At 47.2% G+C, this 7,602-nt stretch overlaps 1 protein-coding gene across 2 annotated transcripts in view; it reads left to right on the top strand.

The window, feature by feature from the left end:
* Positions 1-6,173: 6,173 nt before the first annotated feature.
* LOC135196393 (actin-related protein 6-like) overlaps positions 6,174-7,602 on the top strand; it is a 41,434-nt gene continuing 40,005 nt past the window's right edge. The window contains exon 1 of one of the 2 annotated variants that reach the window (XM_064223195.1): positions 6,174-6,371. The gene's annotated coding sequence lies outside the window, so the exon portion shown is untranslated. Of the gene's footprint in view, positions 6,376-7,602 lie in introns of both variants that reach the window. The other variant, XM_064223196.1, reaches the window with a different exon arrangement.

Below are 7,602 nucleotides of genomic sequence, written 5' to 3'. Positions count from 1 at the left end.
AATGATTCCTGATAGAAAATGGGAATGATCCGATATCCCTCCCAGCGGCGGGAATGGGTACTAACCACCTGGCCGCCACATGCGTGTGCCGGGAGTTTTGAAATTCTGTCGGACGTCGGAGAATACAGCTATATATATATCTGCCAGGTAAGTATGAACAAACTTTATTGTATCATAACAATAACATTTTTCCTAACTATACAAACCTGAGGTCCTTTTACACATAGTCCCACCTCATGCCACCCCTCACTCTGCAGTTTTGCTTGGGCCAAAAGCAAAAGTGATTTGTTTACCTCCCAGTCGCGCGCGGCTCGCGCGACGCCTGTCGGACAAGCAGTTAACTACGAACCCTTGTTCGAAAGCTTACGACCTATCCAGCTGCCGCTAGTACCTTCCTATTGTAAAGGACCTCAGGTTTTGTATAGTTAGGAAAAATGCAATTTTGGACAAATTGTCATTTTTCGTCCCCGTCTTCTGATTTTTCGCCCTCTAGACGTCGTTTTGCTCCCCAGGGTTCATCTAGAGGTGACGTTAGACGCCAGGTTAGAGAGAGTTCTCTGCATGCTCCTCTCTCTTCCCGTAGAGAGGACGCTCGGCGTTCCGACTTCGACGCTTCTGCTGACGACGATTTGGTAACTGTCGAACGGACTTCTTTGCGTTCTGCCCCTCTTCGACATGACAGTGTTGACGCTCAACGTTACGTTAGTCGGGCAGTGGATCAAGTTTCTTCGCTGGACGTCGTAAGGACGCTTCGCAGGACGGTAGAAGAGTCTCTTTGATGGACGCTCCGTTGGACGCTTCGCTGGACGCTCGGTTGGACGCTGATTTGGACGCTCGAGAGAACGCTACATTGGACGCTCGTAGACGTTCTAGTAAGACCTCTGTGGACGCGAATGTGGAAGTTCGCTGTCACTCGGATGTGGTTCCCGAGACTTTGGCACGTTCGCCTTTAAAGGTGACTCCTGATCCTGTTACTGTTAAGGATCCGTTTCCCTCGTCTTCTCTTCATCGTTCAGATAGGAGACTTGGAGCTAAAGGACTTCTGCCTCTTCCTTCGGACTTGCACTCGGGTAGGGAAGAAGGAGAAACTTAGCGGTTTCTTCGGAGGATGTTGATGATGAACAACCTGCTACGTCTGCCTCGTCAGATTATCAAGTTTTGGCACGACTACTTCGTGATTCGTTTGGCGATACTTTTCAGCCAGCTGCTCCTCCTTCTCCTCCTTCTCAGTTTTCGTCGTCGAAGACAAGTAAGTCTCCAGGTTTCGTGAAGATGAAGACGTCGTTATCTACGAGAAGAGCTTTCCGGAAGGTTAACACGCCTGGATGGAGTCTAGGAAAGCAAAAGGAAGAACTACTTTTCGCCCTGCCTCCGTCTAGACTTAGCGGTAAGGCAGGGATGTGGTATGAGACAGGCGAGGAATTAGGATTGAAGGTTCCTACATCGGCTCAAGGTGATTTCGCCAGCGTGGTGGATGCCTCAAGGAGGGCCCTGTTAGCTTCGGCTAAAGTTTTCTTGGACGACTTCCGAACTGGACCATCTTTTGAAGGGACTTTTTAGGTCCTTAGAAGTTTTCAACTTTTTAGACTGGTGTCTTGGAGCCTTAGACAACCAATCTCGTAAGCCAGACTCGATCAGCTTGGGGGGAGCTGTCCAGTGTATTGTCATGCATGGACAAGGCCGTCAGGGATGGCTCGAGGAGTTAGCCTCTCATTTTTCAGCAGGGGTTCTTAAGAAAAGGTCGCTTTATTGCAACTTCGCGGCTAAGTCTGTCTCTCCCGCTCAGAGGACAGAACTTTTGTATGCTCCCTTCTCGAGTCATCTCTTCCCCCAAGCTATTGGTGAAGGATCTGGCAGTGAGTCTGCAGGAGAAAGCCACACAAGACCTGTTGGCTCAGTCTTCGAGACGTACGGCTGGCCCTTCTACGTCGTCAGGAACGCAACAGTTTAGAAAGCAGAAGCCCTTTCGTGGAGGGACTTCGCTAGATCGTCTCCTCGAGGAAGAAGCCTTCCTAGAGGTAGAGCCCCTTCCAAGTCTAGGGGTAAGAAGTGAGAAATCGTGCCTTCAGTCACCGGTAGGAGCCAGGCCTGCAGTTGTTTGCAGAAGCCTGGAGAGTAAGAGAGGCAGACACCTGGTCTCTCGACGTAACAGAGAAGGGTTACAAGATCCCTTTCATAAAGCCGCCCCCGTTGACTTCCACTCCCAGGGACTTGTCCCCATCGTATCCGCTAACAAAGCGAAAGATTCTTTTCGATCTGCTCGAGCAGATGCTCGAGAAAAGAGCAGTGGAACAGTTTTAGACCTGGCAACGCCAGGATTTTACAACAGATTGTTTCTAGTACCGAAACAATCGGGAGGGTGGCGGCCCGTCTTGGATGTAGTCGTCTAAACCTCTTTATAGAGAAGCAGAGGTTCAAGATGGAGACACCTCAGTCAGTCTGGGGGCCTTAAGACCTGGAGATTGGATGGTATCACTCGACCTCCAGGACGCCTACTTCACGTCCCGATACATCCCCAATCGATGAATACCTTCGGTTCGTATTGAAAGGGGAAGGTCTTTCAATTCAGGGCTCTTTGTTTCGGACTGAGTACGGCCCCACCCTTTTATCTTCACCATCTTAATGAAGAACGTGGCGAGGTGGCTCCATCTTTCCAACATCAGAATCTCGCTCTATCTGGACGACTGGCTCATACGAGCCTCCTCGCAGACCCGGTGCCTGAAGGACTTGAAGACGACTCTGTCTTTAGCTGCGTCCCTGGGACTTCTGGTGAACTTCGAGAAGTCACATCTGACCCCAACACAGTCCATCGTGTAATCTGGGGATTCAGATGGATTCAGTGGCTTTTCGGGCTTTTCCGTCCCAGGACGTCAGCAACAAGGCATAGAAAAAGGTGTCCGGCCTTTCTAGGGAAGGATTCATGCTCGGTGAGGGAATGGATGAGTCTGCTGGGGACCATTTCCTCGCTGGAGAAGTTTTGTTTCCCTGGGGAGGCTACACCTCCGACCTCTTCAGTTCTTTCTGTCGGACAGCTGGACAGAAAAGGACAACTTCGACATGAAGTTAAACATCTCGGAAGAGGTGAAGAACCATCTAAGATGGTGGTCTCGATCCGTGGAAGCTGTCAGAGGGCATATCCCTCAAGCTTCAGAACCCCGACCTAGTGTTGTTCTCCGACGCGTCATCCACGGGGGGGTGGGGAGCAACTCTAGGGGGGGGAGGAGGAAGTGTCAGGTACCTGGAGAGGGGAACAGGTAACCTGGCATATCAACTTCAAAGAGCTGGCAGCGGTTCAATTAGCGCTCCAGTTCTTCCAGAACAAAGTCTCCCGTCGTGTGGTTCAGATCAACTCGGACAACACCACAGCCCTGGCATACTTGAAAGAAACAGGAGGAACACACTCTCGCTCCCTGTTTTTCTCTAGCGAAAGAGATCCTTCTTTGGGCGAGAGGAGAGAGAAGTCACAATATTGGACAAGATTCATTGCCGGAGTCGAGAACGTCCAAGGGCAGATCTCCTCAGTCGACAAGGACAGTTATTGCCGACAGAGTGGACTCTCATCAGAAGTATGCCAGAACTGTGGGGTCTTTGGGGATGCCCTTAGTGGACATCTTCGCAACATCAAGGACGGCGAGACTTCCTCTGTATTGCTCCCCGGTTCTCGATCGGGAGCAGTAGCAGTAGACGCCCTTCTATGGGATTGGACGGGCCTGGATCTCTACGCTTTTCCCCCTTCAAGATCCTGGGGGAGGTGATGAGAAAATTTGCAGCATCGGAGGGGACGAGGTTGACTTAATCGCCCCCTTTTGGCCCGCAGCGATCTGGTTCACAGAGGTGATGTTCTACCTAGTGGATTATCCGAGATCTCTTCCGTTAAGGAGAGATCTACTCAAAACAGCCCCACTCGAGAGGTACCACAAAAAACATCTCCGCTCTGAGTCTGCTGCGTTCAGACTATCCAAAAGTTGGCCAGGAGCGAGAGGTTCTTCGAATCAGTGGCTAAAGCTATCGCCACCGCGAGGAGACCATCATCAATCGCGGTTTTACCAATCGAAGGTGTGGGCAGCCTTTAGAAGTTGGTGTAAGAGAAAAGGAGTTTCCTCTACCACTACCTCTGTGAGCCAGATCGCCGACTTCTTGCTTTATCTGAAACAAGATCTAAAGTTGGCAGTGTCAACTATTAAAGGCTACAGAAGCGTTCTATCTGTAGTTTTTCGCCATAGAGGTCTTGACCTCGCTAACAATAAGGATCTCCATGATATATTGAGATCTTTCGAGACGACCAAGGTACCACTACCGAAGCTACCTTCGTGGAACCTGGATGTGGGTCCTAAATATTTAATGTCAAATCGTTTTGAACCTCTTTCATCTTCGTCTCTCCGAGATTTGACCGAGAAGAAAACTGTATTCCTAACTGCTCTGGCGACGGCGAAGAGAGGTTAGCGAAATACAGGCTATCAGCAAACACGTCGGTTTCAAAGGGCATAATGCAGTCTGCTCTTTGAATATGTTGTTTCTGGCCAAACGAAAACCCGACCCTTCCAATCCGTGGCCTAGAACATTTGAGATCAAAGGGTATGGCAGAGATCATTGGTCAAGAGCCAGAAAGAGTCCTGTGTCCTGTTAGGGCTCTTAGAGAGTATATTCGTAGAACGAAGGGATTGCCGAAGTTCTGCAGAGAACTTATGGTGTTCGTCAAGAGACCAAACATGCCCATGTCCAAGAATGCACTGGACATTCTTTTTAAGAAACACCATTAAAGAGGCGCACGCTTCTTGCAAAGACAGTGACTTGAAGATACTTAAAGTTAACGCGCACGAAGTAAGGGCTATTTCGACCTCAATAGCCTTTCAGAAAAACATTGGCTCTTAAAGACATTTTAAGTGCTACTTTTTGGAGGAGTAACTCATGTTCGCCTCGCACTACCTACTAGGGAGGTGAGAACGACCTATGAAAGCTGTTACTCTCTCGGACCATACGTCGCCGCAGACACTATTTTGGGATTTTGGGGCAGGAGGTAGCACTCATCCTTTCCCATAGAAAAGGTAGGTGAGTTTTTAATATTTGTATGTTTATGGTTGTAGGGTCGGCTGCCGAGTACAGTCGTCCCTTCCTTTAGCCTTTGGTTATGGGAGTTTGTTGTTAGGCTAACTTAGGTGGTGGTTTTTGCCTCGTTGCCCTCAGAGGTATGGTCATGGTCTAGTCACATTGTGGTCCCGTCCCCGTTGGACAGATCATCTAGAGCGCACCAACTACCTTGTTGGTAACTCTAGTGAAGCAGAAGCAGGCTTGGGTGACAGTAATCACGAAGTCAGCTATGCTAACAGGTAAGGAACCAAGATGTCAATCATATACATTTATATGTTTTCTAAAAATCCTTTTTTCTGTCTCTCCCACCGCCAAAGGGTGGGGGGATTCAGCTATATATATATCTGACAGGTAAGTTTCATGAACAAAATGATATGTAAGATACAATAAAGTTTGTTCATACTTACCTGGCAGATATATATATTTTTTAGTACCCACCCACCTCCCCTCAGGAGACAGTGGAGATAGAAATCTGATAGAAAATGGGAATGGTTCCTGATACCCGCCTCCCAGCGCGGCGGGAATGGGTACTAACCACCCTAACTCCCACTACGTGTGTCGAAAGTTTTTAGAAATTCTGTCGGACTTCAGAGAATACAGCGATATATATATCTGCCAGGTAAGTATGAACAAACTTTATTGTATCTTAACAATATCATATTTCACACAATAATCAAAATACCTAGGTATATACAGGAAATAGCTTACCTTACATAGGTTTTATCGCACAGAAAGACTTTTGTGCAAGTCAAGACGGCACTTTTCCTTACAAGTCGGGCAAATGTATTCACTCTTGATTAAACCGTGATTTTGGGCAAAAGTTACGAGCCTTTCTATATGCCCATAATAATACTAGTTTGTGAAACCTCTATAATTCCCGTAGCAATTTTTACATACTGTGGGGAAACTTTCCTGGGGAACAAAATCGGAGCTTGTAGACGGTCGTGCTAATTCACTCGTGGCGCTAGTGCAAGTAACGCTTAATTGGAGAAAATAGGTGTATTTGCCAAAAAAATTTACGACTTGGTAACATTAAATAATGTCAATAGCTGAAAACACTGTGCTTTCTTTTGTTTCAGAGAAAATTGAAACGTGCTTATTTACGATTGGATATTGTCTATAATGATGTCATTTTTTGAGTGAAGTTTTTTTCGTGACGTCCTTTGGAAGGTGTGGTTTCCCCATGACAATTTGAGGCTGCGCAGCAAACAAACGAACGAACAGGAGCTCATTAAAATAGGTGATATGACAGAGACAAGAACATGAAGGACTTTGTTTTTTCTGTAGGTACAAATATTCAAGTTGTGTTTTCTAGACAGATAAGACTTACCGCCACTAATTTCCGTCTTCCTTAGAACATACTTAGTATCTTCTTTCAAGGTATAAACACATTTATACTAAAAGTCGGCCGGAGCACTTTTTAAAATTTACCATTTGTCTTGGTGTAGCGTAATTTATCAAAACATTATTACTGCTTAAGGTTACCGATAGGTCCCCTAGATACCTAGGTACGCCGTTTGCTTGCCTTCCGTTTGTTCCATGAACATCGGCTTTTGTTCATGAAACTTACCTGTCAGATATATATATAGCTGTATTCTCTGAAGTCGACAGAATTTCTAAACTTACGACCACGTGGGAGTGGAGTTAGGGTGGTTAGTACCCATTCCCGCCGCTGGGAGGCGGGTATCAGGAACCATTCCCATTTTCTATCAGATTTCTTCTGTCGCCGGTGTCGTAAACATCTGTTTACACACCTCCGCCTCAGGATTTTGGAAAACTTTTCATATTGCTTGAGTATCCTCTTGACTTTTTGGTTTTTTGATTGGATCCATAGCTTGGCATACGTGATTTGGACTGTTTTTTTTATTTTGGCTTAGATTTTTCCCTTAAAAATGTCTGGATGTAGTCGGCTAGCACCAGGGTGTGTTCGAAAGTGGAATGCAAGGTTAGGCTTCCTAAAGCCTTGGTTGATCCTCACACATTGTGTAAAGGGTGTAGGGGGCAAGAGTGTAGATTGATTTGCGCTGTAATGAGTGTGAAAGCTTAGATGATTTGCAATGGAAGACGTATGAATCCTACGTTAAGAAGTTAGAACGTGATAGGATTAGGAGGTCTTCCTCCAGGAGTGGGAAGTCGGGTAGCAGACAGGGTATTAATGTATCCCCTTCTAACCCTCCTTTAGATTTTGTGTCTCCTAACCCTGTAGTGTTGCCTTCGGGCCCTCAAGTGGTGTCTGCGGAGGGTAATACCCTTTCGCTTATTCTGGATTCATTGAAGACGCTTGAATCTAAAGTGCTTGCCCTTGAAAACAGGCAAAATAAGTGCAGTGATAGTGCCCTATAGTGAAGTGGAGGGGCGTCAGATCGGCCCTATAGCGCCTCTAGGCTGGGACCTCTGCCGACTCCCAGGACTCAGGGAGAGGGCATGTCGAAGGCCGAAGGAGGGTTACGGGGAACCCCCACCGATCTGGCGTCCCTTCAGCAGTTCCTGTGGACGCTTCCCAGGCTGCTAAGG

This window comes from Macrobrachium nipponense, chromosome 17 (genome assembly GCF_015104395.2).
Source record: "Macrobrachium nipponense isolate FS-2020 chromosome 17, ASM1510439v2, whole genome shotgun sequence".
NCBI classification, from domain to species: domain Eukaryota; kingdom Metazoa; phylum Arthropoda; class Malacostraca; order Decapoda; family Palaemonidae; genus Macrobrachium; species Macrobrachium nipponense.
The sequence above is the reverse complement of the archived record's forward strand: the minus strand, read 5'-3'. Positions and strand labels throughout refer to the sequence as shown.